General features: G+C 37.3%; 1 long non-coding RNA gene across 1 annotated transcript in view; it reads right to left on the bottom strand.

Annotated features, from left to right (window-relative positions):
• LOC130542069 (uncharacterized) overlaps positions 1-18,735 on the bottom strand; it is a 122,403-nt gene that overhangs the window by 19,381 nt on the left and 84,287 nt on the right. The gene's annotated exons all lie outside the window — the stretch shown is intronic.

Consider the following 18,735-nt stretch of genomic DNA (forward strand, 5'->3'; position numbering starts at 1 on the left):
GGTTCCTGGTGTACATACCAGACATTGTCCAGACAAACTAAAAAGACTCCTACTAGACCAGGATGATTAAAAAAAAAAAAAAAAAAAGCGAGGAGGAAGACACAGAGCCCCCCCCTTTAACAATTCATTCACTCATTCCTCTGTTCATTCCTTTTCATTCATTCATTGACTCAAAAAATTAACTCAAATAATTGACCTATAACACCTATTTGAAAATTAAATAAATATAATATCCATTGCCTGTCCCCAAGGAGTTTGCAATCCATCCAGGAAGTTTATGTATATACAAAATCTACTAGCAGTATTGTAACCAGGGTCTAAAGGTGCAAGAGAACCCTGATCCAGGGGGTCCAAACAGACCAGGTTCAGCTACTCATCATTGACAGTATCGAAAGGCAGAGAAACGAGTGGTGGTGAAACAAGAAAGGAATTTATTTCATGAGGCTACCACCCAGAAGATAATGGACTAGTCTCCCAAAGACTGTCTCCAAAGTGCTGAAAATACTTCCAGGTTTACATAAGGAGAATGGGGGACAAATGTTGGTGGGTATGTGCAGCTGGGGCATAAAGGTCAGGTTGATCATTATCTTGGGGTCAGTCATGAGGGGTCTTGCTGGCTCAGGGCAGTCCTTATTGCTTGAGGAGGCAGTTTCGTTTCCCAACATGGGATGCTTTGCCTGCAAGGTCTTTTGCCTGAGTTAAGAGATGAGCTGGAAAGAACTTAGTTAGAAAAGTACAGACTGAGATCAAAATGAGGGTAGTTAAAGTGACAACTGTGTCCTATTTCAGGATCTTGTACTTCAGAGTGTGTAACATGGAATTTTGTTAGACATATGGATCATAATTTTTTAAAAAGGGTCTTCTCAGGGCACCTGAGTGGCTCAGTTGGTTAAGCGTTGACTCTTGATTTTGGCTCAGGCCATGATCTCAGGGTCATGAGATCGAGTCTGTGTTGGGCTCCCACGCTGGGTGTGGAGCCTGCTGGAAATTCTCTCTCTCCCCCTCTGCTTCCCCCCATCCCCCACCCGCTCATGCGTGCGTATGTGCTCTCTTTCCAAAAAAGAGTCTTCTCAATGCTATTTACTGAACAATCTTGTGATGCTGCCTTAATCGTAAAATACATTTGCCTCTGCCTATAATTCATTCATTTTCATTAATATATGGTACTTCATTGTATATAAATATACCTCAGTGTGTATATTCTATTCAGGATGGATATTTGTGTTATTTCCAGTTTGGGATGATTAGGATATAACCCAGTGCTTCCTCTTCCGTTGTGGCTCTGATGTTAGGGTACACTCTCCTCATGGCTCTCTCATGCTCGCTCTGAAATATCTGAGTGTGGATATCTCACACTGTTTTGCCAGTGTAGACTCTTTAGAAAGAGAACCTATTGAATGGTCTGGTTTCCCAAATGGTGCTCCCACATCCACCAGCTGCCCAAGAACACTGGCCACACGGGAAAGAAGTGGGTGACTGGTGAAAAGCTGTAATCCCAGGGGGTCCAGAGTGTAGTTAGTGAGTGTGAGGAAGAGCAGACCCATCTGAGTTGTTTTTACACAAGGAGATAGAAGACCTCTGGCAGTTGTCAGGGAAATCCCTGCTATAAACCTTTCCAAGCTGCTCTGAAGACAGGCTGCAGATTTTCCAGTGGCATTAACCTTTAACCTCAGTGCCCAATACTTCGTAATAAGCTTTTATGTCACAGCTACGCATCCTCAGAGACCATACCTCAATGTCCCAGCCTAGTCTGTCACCAAACCCAAGTTCGCCTCATCAAAGAACTCTCCAGATAATCTAGGGTCCCAGGGCTACTGGAAAATTAATTTAAAGGACCAGTTTGCCTTTGGACTTGATAATTGAAAAACTGCATTAGACCCACTAACTGAAAAACAGTAGCTTGAAAGTGATGGCTTACGTTTGCCATGGCAGAAATAAAACATTCAGGTATAATGATTTATAGTTGATTATCAGAGAATATTTCTTTGATCTTTGATTGCTGTTTGTCATGCAGGCCTGCAATAAATTTTAAAGGCTAAAATTGTTTGAATTGATTGTTATAGAGTAGTTTTATTATACTTTGCCAACTAATATATTGATTGGGAAGTATCATAAAATTCAAAACATAAAATTTAGCTAGGGCACTGGCTAAAATTTACATTTTATATTGTAGTTCATATCATCAGCTATTTGCTTATTGTACTAGAAAGGCATTCTAATTTAGATTTGGTGAAAAAAAGAAAAGACAACAGGTCCCAAGTAGAGTCACTTGTGCTAAGGCCCACATCATCTAACCAAGACTTACTACCTAACCTAATTACAGTTTCAGCCTCTCCGAGGAATGTAATCTTAATCAGTCAGTCTGGAATTTCCTGGTCAGTGCTGTTGAGGTATTCCATTTGAGAGATCCCTACTGTCCCCTAAAGGAAGGTGATCTTGCCCGAAATAATCCATTGTTTGCTGGTAACTTTCTTATTCTCCCTTCTCCTGCCTATAAGTCTTCCATTTCAGACAGTTTCTGGGAGCTTCTTTCTATCTGCTAAATGGAATGCTGCCTGATTCACGAATCATTGAATAAAGCCAATAAGATCTTTAAATTTATTTAGTTGAATTTTGTTTTTTTTTTCAACAATGTCTGAGTTCTTTCATTATGAAATAAATTATGTAATAACTAATATTCACTTGCCATGAAAAATTCACAAAGCACTACTTCATAGACATAAATTTGAGGTCACTAAATGATTAGCCACTGTATATTTTATAGGAGGTGTTTGTTATGGAAATTCATCATTATAAAAATAACTGATATTAAAATTTAGAGTAACAAGTATATTATTTTAAACTTAGTTTTATTTTTAAATAAATGGTATTTAAACTGTTATAAATGGTATAAAAATTTTCTGCATACACTTCATCACCTTTCCCTAATGTTAACATCTTATGTAACCATCATAAATGATCAAAAACAGGAAACTAACATTGATACAATACTATTAACTAATCAAAGACCTTATTTAAATATTACCAATTGTCCTAGTTATGTGTTTTCCTGGTCCAGAAAAAAAGATCCAATCCAGGGTCTGGCATTGCATTTGGTTATCATGACTCCTGAGTCTCTCAATACAGAACAGTTTTGTTTTGCTTTGTTTCATTGATTTTTTTTCATTACCTTGACAATTTTTTAAAGCACAGGCCATTTACTTTGTGGAATGTCCCATAATTTGAGGTTGTGTTATAATTTAAAAAATATGTTTGGTCTTTGTCTCCTGTTCCTGCCACTGTGCTGCTAAAACCTTTGGATTTCTTGAACGGTAGCAACGTCTTTTATGTTGATGTGGTTACTCTTAATCCTAGGATGGGGCTGGTTGCCAAAGAAAAGAAAAACAAACAAAAAAACAACCCTGTGATTAGAGGGTTAGAACTCTCAGACTGTGTGGAGGGGAGAATGTCTGGAGATTGAGATTAATCACCAATAGCCAATGATTTAATCAACCATGACTACATAATGAAGCCTTGACAAAAAAAAAACTTTTGCATAACAAGGTCCTGGAAGCTTCTGGATTGGTGAACACACCAACATGCTGGGACAGTGGCATACCTAGAGAGGGCCATACCTAGAGAGGTCACGGAAGCTCTGCACTCCTCCCACCCACCTATCCCTCAATACTTGCCCTATACATCTCTTCCATTTGGCTCTTCTCAAGTTGTATCCTTTATATAAAATGATAGTTGTTAAGTACAACACTTTCCTGAGTTCCATGAGACATTCTAGACTGAGCTCCTTAAAACCTATGGAGTATATTTTAACTCCAGGTAGTTAGTGTCAGAATTGAATTGAATTGCAAGACACACAGCTGGTGTCACAAAACTGGTCTTAGAAAATGACATGTAGGGTTATCTGATGTCTCCTCATGATAAATTAAGGTTATGATTTTTTGTAAGATTACCAGAGAAGTAACGTTGAGCCCTTCTCAGTACCTCATGTCAGGAGGCACATGACGCTGATGTCTCATTACTGAAATGTTAACTTTGATCACTCGATTGAGGTAGTGCCTTCCAGGTTTCTACACTGTAAAGTTTTATTTTCCCCAAACCTATTACTTTTGTGTTTCACATTGTAAGATAAAATATTAAACTATTCATAACTTCTTCCCCGGTGTCAAAAATAATTTTTTTAATTACCAAGGATAAGAAAATAGAAATCCATTAGAGAAAATTAAGAAAATTTGTATAATTGAACAACTTTTTGGAGAAAATAGAGAGATGGAGGAGGCAAAAAGAAAAACATCCAGAATTAATAGTTTCAGCAACGTCATAGAGCTTCTTCACAGCCTGTTTGATCTATGCTTATTGGCCTTGACATCTGCAAAGAACACAAGTGTGTTGTCTTCTGTTTTCTTCATGGCTGACTTAAGAGTCAGGGGGAACTTGATGATGGCATCGTGGTCAAGCTTGTTTCTCCTCTGGGGTGCTCTTCTGAAGATATCTGGGCTGCCTTCGAAAACGCAGTGTCTTGGAAGGTAGGTGACTTGTGGATCTTCTTTATTTTTTTGGCTAGACACCTTTTAGCTCCACTTTCCTGGCCTTCAAAGCCTTTGCTTTAGCTTTGGCTTCGGGAGGAGCAGGGGCTTCCTTCTTTGCCTTTAGCACCATCTTCATGGAAGGGATAGGATTCATTTTTGGTGCAGCATCGTTAGTATTCAGATCATCCAAGAACTTTATGAGCATAATGATGGGAATTTTCTTCATCTGGCAGGAACCAAAACAAATAATAACACCGAAGGCAGAACCTTTTCTTAGAATACAAACATCAGCAGCAAATCATATATCACTTGAATTAGGTAAGAAGTGCTAAATATTTCTCACCTATTTTAGATACAACTCCTGATACAAGCTATGTAGAGCAGATTATAATTATTACTGGTAATAGTACCTTTTTGGATTCCAAAAAGGCACACATGTCTGTAGGTGAATATTTTGTGGGAGTTTGTTCAGTAATGACGTGAATAGAAAAGACTATATATATTTTTAATAATGTTGACCGCTGACGCCCTACAAAAACTTCCAGAATAACCTGTTGGTCAAGCAAAATCAAGTGTATTAGGCTTAAGAAGCAAGGGAGAGCGCCATCTTAACAGAGTCTTAGTGTCTCAGCAGGGGAATGCTTTTGGGTCTGGGCTCCGTAATTTAAGGCAAGTCCTTCAAGGCGGGGAAATGGTGAAGATTGGCCGAAGTCTGTGATGTAATACTTTAGGATTGGTGGACACAGCAGGTCTTGAAACAAGTCTGGATAAACAAATTCTTGTCCTGATAAGCAAGCTGTTTGCGCAGGTGAGCACACAGCTTTTTTGATAAGACTAGCTGTTTGCCACAATGAGGCAACTGTTTGCCTTGATAAATTGGTTTGCAGGAATTTCCTGAAGCAAATGATGAAGTTAGTTATTTATTGGTTTTCAATCTTATCTTCCTGGGCTAGAATTTCTTGGAGAAAAACAGTTACATTATGTTGACACAGATAATATCAATTCTCAGCAGAATGTCTACAAAAACTGAATCTAGACAAAATAATTTGAATGACTAGGGGATATGACAATGCCACAGATATACATGGGAAACATAAGAGATTGCAGCAGCAAATCATAAAGAAAATTTACAAAACATTCTATATTCCTTGTTTATTTAAACTTAATAGAAAACATGCAACAACTTTTTTGGCTTCTGTGTTAGAGTTGATTGAAAATGATCCTAGGAAAGGGAAATTTGAAGCCATTTTTGAAAAAATGATGCAAAAGTCAAGCTGAAGCTATCAAGACACTAGAAACTCACTTAAGGGGAGAGTCTGGGTGGCTCAGGCAGTTAAGTGTCCAACTCTTGATTTCAGCTCAGGTCATGATCCCAGGGTCCTGGGATTGAGCCCTACATCAGGCTCTGTGCTTGGTGGGGAGTCTGCTTGAGGATTTCTTTTTCTTTTTCTTTCTTTCTTTCTTTTTTTTAAAGATTTTATTTATTTATTTGCCAGAGAGAGAGAGAGAGAATGAGTACAACCAGGTGAACAGCAGACAGAGGGAGAAGCAGGCTTCCCACTGAGCAAGGAGCCTGATGCAGGACTCAATCCCAGGACCCTGGGATCATGACCTGAGCTGAAGCTTAACCTACTGAGCCGCCCAGGCGTCCCAGCTTGAGGATTTCTCTCCCTCTCCTTCTGACCCTCTGCTCCCTCTCACTCGCTCTAAAAAAATAAGTCAAGAAAGAAAGAAAGAGAGAAAGAGAGAGAGAAAGAAAGAAAGAAAGAAAGAAAGAAAGAAAGAAAGAAAGAAAGAAAGAAAGGGAGGGAGAGAGAGGGAGGAAGGAAGGGAGGAAGGGAGGAAGGGAGGAAGGGAGGAAGGAAGGAAGGAAGGAAGGAAGGAAGGAAGGAAGGAAGGAAGAAACTCACTTAAGGGAAGAAGGCAATGCTCTGTTAGAAATTATTGTGATGGGACACCTGGGTGGTTCAGTCAGTTAAATCTGCCTTGGGCTCAAGTCATGATCCCAGGGTCCTGGGATCGAGCCCTGAGGTAGTGTCCCTGCTCGGCTAGGAGTCTGCTTCTCCCTCTACCTCTGCTGCTCTCTCTGCTTGTGCTCTCTTTCACGTGCATTCTCTCTCCCAAATAAATAAAGTCTTTTTAAAAATTTAAAAAAGAAATTTTTGTGACATTAATTGTTACATATTTCTGCAACACAAGTAAAGGTTGATCTTGAAAATAACCAGTTTTACATTTATTTGCTCAGTACTGATTTGGCATAATTTGATGTTAAATGTAAAATGATGCAGGAAAAGAAATTCAATGTATGCGATGCATTTGAAAGCATCAAAGGAATTATACATTTTTTTGAAGACTAAGCAATAATGTTTGTGAAAAATATATTGATACTGAACAAACTACAGAACCTCTTGACACTGATGGCAACTGTCCCAGTATAGGCACTACCAAAAAGGAGCGGGAAGTGTCAACTAGGAGCCCAGCTACAATCCAAAATTCAATTCCAAACTGAATTTTCTTTTTTCTAAACTAGCTATAATGGTATCTTCTTCAAAGGAAAGTCTTAAAATGCTGAAAGAATATAATGGCCTCTCAGTGTTACAGATGGCCAGTGTAACTCAAAGAATTCCAATGAATGGGAGCTATTGACTAATAGTTGAAATTGCCTGGTGAACAAAGTAAGGGAAATGACACTGATGGGAAGTCAACGTATAGGAAACTAAAATCCTAAGCTGATTTCTAAAATCTACACTTAGAATACTCCAGTTGAAGTATCGCAATATATTCGCAACAATGATTTACACGACACATTTCCAATAATGTTTTGTAGCTCCCAGGATAAATTTCACCTTTCAGTTGCAATTGCCAATGGACAATTTTATAGCTTCATGAAAATTAATTTATTAAATGTATACAATGTCATGAGAAAACCTGTTCATTTCTTTAGAAAACAAGACACTAAAGCCAATAGGCACTAAAACTGTCATAAAGAATGTTATCTCTGTGAAAGCAAGATGTAAAACTATTTTATAACTAATGATTAAATCCTACTGGTTTCTTAAGTATTCCAGTGAGTTATTATTATGATTAAACATTTTTTACTTCCTTTATTGTGTGTTCAATAATTTAATTTGTAGAATTTATATAGAATGACCTCAGGCTTGCTGTAAATTTTATTTAAAAATAAATAATATACTATCTTCTAAAAATTGTACTTGAGGAAAAGAAACTAACTGTATTTAAGGAAAGGACACTTTTATCCTACTTCACACAAAGGCTACATATGGGTACCAAAGCACAGTCTCAAATGTTAAAAACATAATTCTTATATAAATAGATAATAAGCCCATATCAAAGATTTATTAAACCTATTAATAGGGGAACCAGCAGGATGACAAAAACAGTTCAAAGGAGAATTTAAGAAACTGGGATTTTTACAATAAATGAGGAGAAAAGTCATGCCGAAATAAAATTGCTAATTTAGACAAAGGTATACAGTGTTTAAAATCCTACAGGGTAATAAAACCATAACCTTCAGGTTTATCCTTCCTACCAAACAAAAAAGAAAATCATGGCCCCAAATCAGCTTTCAGAATTTTAAAATCTCTGGGTTCTAATGAATTGTATGAACAAGCTTAAGTTCCCAGAGTCAGATGATCCTTAGGTGGGCTTGTTTGAAAATGTTCTTAGCATGACATTAATCACCCTTTGACTTATTTCCAAGTTCGGGATAATTTTCCTTCACATGGGCTAATGCTAGCCCTGTATATTCACACTGAAGCAGGATTCAGCACTGGTGATATCAAAAACAAAACAAAAAGCAAATTCTAACCCACAAATCACAAAGGAGTAAAGAAGACTTTGCTGATGATTTTGCAGGGACATGGAGGAGAGGGTTACACTGCATCTCCCACAGCAAATCATCTTTGAGATCCCAGTAAATACTCACACCCCACCCTCCTAATCAGCCTTCCCACTGGCCCTCCCCCACACACTTTTCCTATCTTCTCTTTCCTAATGCAAAAAATACAGCCTCACACCCAGCAGCCTCTAAGCAAAAAAATGGTATTTCAGACTGATGGGGTTCAAGACATGCCACCCCCAAATATGGCATCTTGGCACATTAGATATCTTAAACTGAAGGAGTCTGAGAAAGCAGCGGAAGCAAGAAGGTCACTGTGACCTCCCCCCTCCCCCCTTTTTTCCCTGAAATGGGTCATAAATCTCCCAAGTTAAAGGTCCCTTCCCTGTACCAGAAGGGAGGAAGACATTCTTATCACCAGAGGCAGGGAATTGGGGGCTGAGAAATCTGATAAATAAACCTTGTTAAACTAACCCTTATCTTCCTAGTTACTTCTTCACCATTGACCACCCCTAGCCCAAGTCTTGTCAATTCCTCACAGATTCATTATTTCTTTGTCTAAAAGGTTTAAAGCTCCCTACTCTGGCCACTGCATTGGGTCTTCATTCTCTTGTGAAGGCTCCCATGTGCATGTAAAAATCCAATGAAATGTATGTGTGTTTCTCCTGTTAATTTGTTTTATGTCACTTTAATTTGCAGACCCAGCCAAGGACCCAAGAAGGTTGAAGAAAAATTTTCCTCCCCTACAATACATTAAGATCCAAAATTAAAAAAAAAAAATTATTTAAAATTCATTATTTTTGTCTACCATTGGTCAAAATTGACTAGCCTTGGGGTGTCTGGGTGGCTCAATCAGTTAAGGATCTGCCTCCGGCTCAGGTAATGATCCCAGGGTCCTGGGATTGAGTCCCGCATCAGGCTCCCTGCTCAGCGGGGAGTCTGCTTTTCCCTCTCCCTCTGCTGCTTCCCCTGCTTGTGCTCCCTCTCTCTCTCTGTGTCAAATAAATAAAATCTTTTTTAAAAACTGACTAGCTTTGCCTCAAAATAAATTAAAGTTAAAATTAAGAATAATAATTTTTCAAAATAAGGATAAGTAAACTGGCTTGTTTCTGGTCATTATTTCTTGAACACTGACTCTGTATTCCATGGTTTCACACCTGTCATCTCACTCAGTACGAGAAGGTAGGTCAATATTACTATAACCATTTAACAAATTAAGCAAGTGACCCTCAAAGAGGCTGACATGTTATAGGTAATAATAAATAACAAGGCTTAGATGGAGATCCAGGTCCTCTGATTTCAAGTCCAGAGCTGATTCCTCATTGCTCAACCCTGAAGGTAGAGCCCTGTCCTGCCCAAATCGATCTATGAATTGGTTCTCCATCTAAACTGCTGCTTAGAATCCGTTAACTATTTCTTCTGTTGCAGGATTTCTTAACCTCAGCACCACTGACCTTTTTCCCCCCAGGAGGCTGTCCTGTGCCCTGTAGAACGTTCAGCATCATCTCTCTCTTCTACTCACTAGATGACAGTAGCACCCGCTCCCGGCCTTCCCTACCCCCAGTCATGACAAAATCGGCTCCAGTTGAGAACCACTGTTTGTTTCACCCTATGCTAAACTCCTCTGTATTTTGCATCCCCCCGTCTGCCTTTCAGTCTGTGAGAACACATGGAATCTCAGACCTGGAAGCATGCTGATGTGGAAAACCTCCCTGCCTGTACGTTCTACCGGGTCCCTCTGGACTTCCTGTAGGCCCCGGGCCTTCAGTAACCGACATTCTCGCTGTGAGCCTTTATCCATTCTTGGAGCGCATCCAAACCTACTTACATCAGCTCGATTCTGTGCACTAGCTATTCAATCTGCTTGATGCAGTTCACTCTCCAAGACCAGGGGTTAAAATCGAATTGGCTGCCCAAGCATGATTTACTGCAGGCTTCTGGAAATGTCTCCCACAACTGGATTAACTATTTTGATTAATTTGACCCGTCAGTTTGTTGGGAAGGAAGGGAATAGTCATTTAATTTACTTATTCACTTAATTTATTCAACTTAATAATTTATTTAGATTCACTCATTTATTTACTTAACTAACATTTAGACTGAGATAACTTGCTTTGGACTAAATTAAATGGTTAAAATGATCAGATTAGGAGTCTTTTTAGACTCAAGCTGAATGCTGCTTCTATCTCAGTACAAATTGTTTCATATTCTTTAGTCCCCAGAGAATATAGCTCAGTTAATAAATAATCACAGTTTTCAGAGGCTGTTTCTAACCACTCTGTTTTCTTTTTGTCGCAGGGAAAGATAATTTTTTTCCTTAAATTTCAAAAACTATTTTAAAAAATAAATATTTGAGAAACACTTGTGCTTGTATGACGATGCCTTTCAAGCAAGAGAGGGTGTCATTCACTAGTATGTACATAGAACTCAGTACAATAAATGTGTGTCATTGAACGTCCATAGTGGATTTCCTGTCTGATGGAGGGAAGAACAGGAGGAGACAGACCAGAGGGTTCATGTCACACTAGATTTCTTAGGAAGCTCGTAAAAAGGATTTACTGTATTTTGATTAATCCATCCTTCATCCACCTTGAGTGTCTCCATGGCAACCAGATATTTGTTTCCCAAAGATGGGCTTTCAGACTGTGGAAGGTTCATTCAGCTCTATACAAAACCCCCTGTATTCCTGAGAACCACATCTTTGAAATTCAGCCTGCATAGACAACCACTCCCAAACCCTTGTCTGTGTTACTAATCCTAATGCTACCATCATCTTATCAATGAGCAGACATAATCAATTTTTTGAAGCATTTTTGCAGAACGAACAGAGACATCTGTTTCACCTCTATTCCTCAAAAACATCGTGTTTTAAGCTTAGCTTAAAGGAGGCTAGTTGTCATTATGAGGTTTTTTTCTTTAATTGGTTAGAATATTTCAGAGCACCCACCAATTGATCAACCCTGTAAATAAAAATCATCTTTCATTAAAAATTAATGATCCCTGGTGCCGGGCTGGCTCAGCCACTGGAGCATGCAACTCGATCTCAGGGTCGTGAGTTCAAGCCCCTCGTTGGTTAAAAGGAATTAATGATCCCTTTCTCAAAACACAGTTATACAGAATATAGTTGAAGATGGACTAACATGCAAAGAACATATATTCTATAATGAGGTTGCACGCTAGTTAGAAACCAAACAGAAATGAGGACATGGAGACCCAAACTTCCAACACACAGCTCTGTATGCCCCACCATGGGTCTGCCCTTCTTTGTTCACAGGGGATCCTGAGTAGTGCCCTGATTATGTGAGATGTGTGAGTCTTTCATTCCATGGGAACAGGAACCCCCTCTGTCCTGCCTTCTCCCCAACTCTCTACTTTTCAATATGGAAAGAAGCATCAGTGGATGGATGGATGGATGGATGGATGGATGGATGGATGGATGGGCAAAGAGCTCTATATTAAAAATCTGGAAAACATACGCCTTTTTGAAAAAAATTACATATCCAAAAATGATGTTATCTAGGGAAAATTTCACTTTATGTACATTGTATTCTTTTTTATGACCATGAGTTACTTTTATAATCCACAAAAACAATAAAAACAATTCCATTTTGGAAAACAAAAACAAAAACATCCCCCCCCCAAAGTTGAAAGTCTACTCCAAAGTAAATCTATTTCTGATGTAAAACAAACAAAAATACCTGGCCACTTAGGCAATTGTGATACAGTTCCTAGGGTTTGCACAATTTCTCTCATTATTTTATTTTTTTAAAAATCACCAAATGGTTTGTAATGTCTGTATTAAGGAGTAGGGTAATAAAATCAGGTTATTTTACTCATATTATACGACTAATAATTTAAACTTTTTTGGGGGGGCACACAAGTAATATTGGATTAGTCTGACACACAGTTTAGGAATTATAACTTGAATTATTGGAATTCATTCGGGAAACCCAGCCTCACTTAAAATTGCTGCTGTCTGCAGTGTAATAAATGTGATCGATGGCCTTCTGCGGCGGTGCAGTCTAGCTGCTCCTCCATTGCTGGGAGAGGCCTCTTTGTGTGTGTGCATGTGCATATTTCTTGAACATTCTGCAACTATTTCCAACAGGAGCTCCTTGTGAGCCTGTTATTTAAGAATAGCCTGTTATTTTCCAATCAGTATGGATCAATTTAGATTGCCTGTAGGAACACGAATCTCGTTGAAGATTGATGACTTGTGAAAGAGTAAAAATACACACAGAGCCCTTATCCATTCTATCTCACTCAGTTCTTTGACATTTGGAGCTAGAAGGAAAAACTGGTTTCTGCTGGTAACCAGAACTTTCACGTGATCATCAAATCGGGCAAATTAAAACCAGAAGACTTAAATTAGTTTCAATGTTGTCTTTCAAGGACTAAATGTTTAAATAAACTTCCAAACAAAGTATAAGCAGATTTTAGTCAACGTCCCCCTGCCCACCCAAACATCTATTCAGTGTTTCTGATGCTGGCTCTCCTTTTTCCTTCCATTGTACTTATCACTTCAATTAATAATTTTAGGAACAAATTATCTGACATACCTCTTGCAATCGGTTACAACATACCTGTGTACGGGGACAAAGCAGAGAACTTAAATATGCTCCCTTGTGAGACATTTAGCTCATAAATCAAATCACTTCTCTCATTTAGTAAATTTATAAATATAAATAAACATTTGCAAAGAAAAATTGAACTACACAGGAGCTTTGTCAGGTTTTTATCTTAAATGAAATTGTAAAAACTGAAGTCATGAACTTTATAATTTGGAAAAAAAATCTTAGAAACTATTTTGTATATGGTGAAACTGGTAGGTTGAGGCTGACAAAGCTGTAATGTGAGTTAGTAACAAATCAGACCTTACCTGAAATCTTTCCATCCTACTATTCCGCTTTTCCTCAGTTGGGCGGTAAGACCTTCCTCATTTAACACAAAAATCGTAAGAGGTGCATATTGTTGTCCCAACGGAAGCAATAAGGAAACCAAGACTGAGAAGTTACATAATTTGTCTAAGGTCACACAACTACTGATAGAACTGGAATTTGAACCTCAAATTGTAACCTGATGAATTCTACGAGCGGCTTCAGTCCCTACCCACATGCAAGTTCAGGCTATTGATGAATGGTACTGAAGAAAAGAGAATATTTTCCTGAAGATTGCGGGAGATCCATTGAAGAAAAGTCACATCATATATCACGGTAGACAAAAATTTGATAAAATTCCTTAGATATTTCTGTTATTTCCCCACAAAGTTTCTTATCCTCAAAGGTACCAGGTTTCTTTCCTATGATGTTACAAGGGGAAAAAATTATAACTGCTTTTTAATATATACTAAAGGCAAGGTTTACGTGGAAAGATTGCTTATCACCGTGGCTGCATGTATAAAAATGCTGCAAAAATTTTACTTAAAAAAACAAAAAATAGAGAGAGGGGAAAAACATAGCCAAGCTCAAAGTAAAAACCCAAGGTGCCAAAGAGAATGCACTTTAAGGTTAAGCAGCACAAAGACTGAAGCCAAAATGGAGTTCTCGGAGCGAGTAGAACCTTAAATGCTGGGCCTAGAGGGAGGACACCTGCTCAGGAAGGAGAGGGCAGCCCACACCCTGTGCACAGGGAGCTGGACCAGGGCCATGTGCATTAAGCTAGGAGATTGGAAGGGCTGCTCTAAATCCAAAATAAAAATTTAGAAACATTATCCAGTAAAGTTGAGAGAATATAAAGGAGACTATCTTTGTGATCCGAGGTGGGGAGCAGTTTCATAAACGATTAAAAAATACAAGACATAGAGCAAACTATTGTTGAACACAATTATATCCAGACCAAGGATTTCTATTCAATGAGGGACACCAGAAGTAAAATTATAAAAGATGATATGTGCATATATTTGTGTTGTCTATAGCAAGAAAAGGGTTAAGCGGTAGGTCTCCAGTTTTTTGCTCTCCTTTTATTGGGAGAAAAGAGAGTGGGGGCAGAAATAAGGCAGATGTCTAGACCTAATCTCCTTGTGAAAATGCTAATGAATATCCCAGTCAAAGAGTTAAAACTATTTGCTAACAGGGAAGGCCTTATCTTTGGAATGCTTTTAACTGGATGAACCTGGGGGTTGGATTGCTTATGATAAATAAACCAAGAATCTATGGATTTATGTTTATAGCCCATGGGAAAATATCATGTAATGGATACATGCCTCTAAGTATAAATTGGAGAGGTTTCATGACCTAGATGGCAAAATATTGATTTATCCCATTTCTAATGAACTTAACTTGATCATATAGTCAAGACGGTATCTACCAAGTTTCTCCACTTGAAGTTACTATGTTCCCTTTGTAATTAATATGTACTTAGAGGGAGAAATACTTTGAGATTACGTAAATATTCTGTTTGTCATCAAACTCACCAATTCACTTTCGCTTCCCTTGATGATTCTTCCCTAATATAATTAATCGTTCTATGGTGGCTGCCAAATGACCATTTCTAACTGTTCTACATTAATTAGTTGACATTTTAATGTGAAGATGACCTTTCCCCCCCTCTCCTATTTATTTCATTATTTATCTCTATCAGCAGGGACTCACGGATTCTTACTTTATTCCTTAAGTTATGATCTATGATTATCATTATTTACTTTGCATGCAACTTATCCCAGATTTGGCCAGTGGGCACCCCTTGTTTTTTGTTTTTATAGTAGGTGAAATTACATAAAAGTTCAAAATAAAGAGAAAAATAATGACGTCCTTAGCTATACATTTTCAAAATGTATAAAGCAAAACCTACCTAGGAGCTCAAATAATACAAGGCTATGGGATTTTTTTTTTTTTTTTTAATTCTCTGAATCTGATAGATGAAGCAGACTGAGAGCACCACTGTTAAGGGTACAGAAGATGGGAATAACAAAGCCAAGACGATTCATCTGCTACACACAAAATACTATACCCAACAGAAAAGGCACATTCTTTTTGAGGAACCATAAAACACTTTTAAAAGCTTTTCATTTGGAAATATTTTAAACATACAGAAAGTTAAATACGGAAAAACACAAATAGTACAAAGGACGCCTGCATAGCCTGTACTCCAGATTCACCTATTGTTAACATTTTACCACTTGTTTTATCATTTTCTGTGTGTATGTGTGTGTAAGTTTTTTCCTGAATCATTGGAGTGGAAGTTATACACACTGTGGTCATTAACCCTTAAATACCGCAATGTGTATTTCCTAAAAATAAGAATATTCTCTCATAGTACCACCATACAGTTACCAACTTTATAAATTCTTATATTGATAATATAATCTATATTCAAATTTTGTCAGTTGACCTAATAATACCCTTTATAGCATTTTCCCCTGCTCTGGTAGAGTATCCAGTTTAGGGGTAGGTATGTTGCATTTAGTTGTCATTATCTTTAGCCTATAATGAAATATTTTTCTTTTTTTTTTTTTTTAAGATTTTATTTATTTATTTGAGAGAGAGAGAACACAGAGGGAGAGGGAGAGGGGGAAGCAGACTCCCCGCTGAGCAGGGATCCTGACTCTGGGCTCGATCCCAGGACCCCAGGATCCTGACCTGAGCCAAAGGCAGATGCTTCACCAACTGAGCCACCCAGGCGCCCCTATAATGAAATACTTTTAAAAATTGACCGAATTCGTCCATAGTGTGGTACAATTCAACCTCAAACAAACAAAAAGATCATTTCATTCGTATTTTGAAACAAAGAAACAAAACACATAAGCCATGATTTGAAAAGAAAATCAAAATGAGTATTAGAAATATTTTATATTGAAATCTAAAAAACAAACCAAATTAGCTAACTAGCTAAAGTGGGGAATAAGAGAATAAAAATAAGCAAAAAGATTAATTAAACAGATAACAACAAGGGAGAGAGAAGCAATGCAGTCCAAAGCAGAGTCATTAAAAAGATGAATATAAAAGACAATTCTCTAAATTATCTGAGCAAGAATAAAAGGAAGAAGGTATATACAAATAATTGAATTAAATTGTGACATTTTTGGAGCACTTGGGTGGCACAGTCGGTCAGGCATCAACTCTTGATTTCAGCTCAGGTCACTATTTCAGAGTCGTGAGATTGGGCCTGGCCTTAGGCTGGCACTCAGTGCAGAGTCTGCTTAAAATTCTCCCTCTCCCTCTGCCCTTCCATCCCCATGTGCATTCTCTCTCTCTCTCTCTTCAAAATAAATATATAAATCTTTAAAATTATGACATTTTTATAGGTACGTTAGAGATATAAAAGAAAATAATTTTTTTTAAAAAAAGTTTTAACCAATACATTTTAAACCTTAGATGTAATGGACAATTTTCTAAAAAAAAAAAAAAAAAAAAAAAATTTGAAAACAAAAGATAATGAACCAATAAACATTAAGAAGTTAAAAAATTGTCAAAATTTCCCCTCCCTGTTCCAAAAAAACCAGTATTTCCAAGATGAAAATGTATGTTTTATCAAGAAAAATACATAATCCCTATTTCATACATGTTTCAGAGAAAATAGAGGAAAAACCACCAAATTCAATTTATCTTGCTGTCAAAAAGAACATGGGCTGTATAATTTCACTTATGAACACAGATGCAAAAATCTTAATTTTCAAAAATAAATAAAATTCTGTAGTATACTCAATCCTCATTATTTAGAGATTCCATATTTATGAATTCACCTACTTGTCAAAATATATCTGTAACCCCAAAATCAATACTCAGAAGTGCTTTCATGGTCATTCACAGAAATGTGCAGAGTTGCAAAACATTTGAGTTGCATGACTCACATGTTCCCAGCTAAGGTTAAACAAGGCAACATTCTGCCTTCTGTTTTAGTAATTCTGCAGTAAACGAGTATACTTTTTGTGGTCTATTTATGCCCCATTTTTCATAATTTTGCGCTTTCTTTGGTGATTTTGCCACTTAAAATAGCCTAGCACTAAAGTACTATCTAGTGTTCTTGGCACAAAAGGTTGTGATGTGCCTTATGGAGAAAATACATGTGCTAGATAAGCATTATTTGGGCATGAGTTATAGTATTATTGGCCATGAGTTCAATGTTAACGAATCAAGAATATACATTAAATAAGGTGTCTTTAGACAAAAACACATGTAAAATAAGATTATATATTGATGGGTTGACTAAAATGTCTCCAGAGTCCTGGAGGAAACTGTGTATTTCCTCTAGGAACAGTGATTCAATATTTATTTATTCAGTGTTTATAGCAACTCTACAGACCATAACTGCAATGGGTAATGAGAATTAACTGTATGTATAACATAAATATGGTGTGTGTAGGTACAAAACAATATATCATAATCAGGTAAAGTTTCATCAATGTAAGGATGGTCAACGTGAAACTATCAATATAATTTACCATGTTAGATTTAAAAACAAAAAAGTCAATATAATCTTTTCAACAGATTGAGATGAAAGCACTCAGTAAAACTTAATATTCATTCGTGATAAAAGCTCAGCAAAGTAGAAATAGAAGGCAATATCAATGGGTTCGTAAATTATATGCAAGAATAAGAGTCTAAAATAATCCTGGAAACTAAAAGGTAGAATACCTAAATTTACTATGGAGTCATATAAATAAAGACAGTATGATATAGGAACCAATAAATATATAAAAGACCTCAGGAACAAGCCCAATCACATATGAGGCCTTCAAATGTTAAAGAGATGTCAATACAAATAACTAGAAAAATAAAGGACAAGTCAACAAATGGTCCTGAGTCAACTGGATTTCCTAATGGGAAACATTTAAAGATTTCCCTTTCGTACCACGGGTAGGATAAGAATTCCAAAAGAATTGTGGACTTAATTATAAAAATAATTATTTAATAATTTCAGAAGAAAAAATAGGAGACTGTGTGTACAGCTTTGGAGTAATAAAGGATTTCTTAACAAAATAAAGTTGTTGTTTTTTTTTTAAAGATTTTATTTATTTATTTGACAGAGATAGAGACAGCCAGCGAGAGAGGGAACACAGCAGGGGAGTGGGAGAGGAAGAAGCAGGCTCATAGCGGAGGAGCCCGATGTGGGACTCGTTCCCAGAATGCCGGGATCACGCCCTGAGCCGAAGGCAGACGCTTAACGACTGTGCTACCCAGGCGCCCGATTAACAAAATAAAGTTTTTAAAAACAGATCACAAAGAAAAAAATGTATAAATTTTGGAACATCGAGATTCAAACTTCCGAACAAAATCAATGTTATAAGCATTGTTACAAAACAAGCCACAAAGGATTAGTATTCAGAATATAAAAAGAACAAATCAATGAAAAGAGACAAAGAGGCAGTTGACATTATTGTTTTGTTTTTCTTTTAAAGACAAAGAATTGAGCAGG

This window comes from Ursus arctos, unplaced genomic scaffold (assembly GCF_023065955.2).
Source record: "Ursus arctos isolate Adak ecotype North America unplaced genomic scaffold, UrsArc2.0 scaffold_3, whole genome shotgun sequence".
NCBI classification, from domain to species: Eukaryota; Metazoa; Chordata; class Mammalia; order Carnivora; family Ursidae; genus Ursus; species Ursus arctos.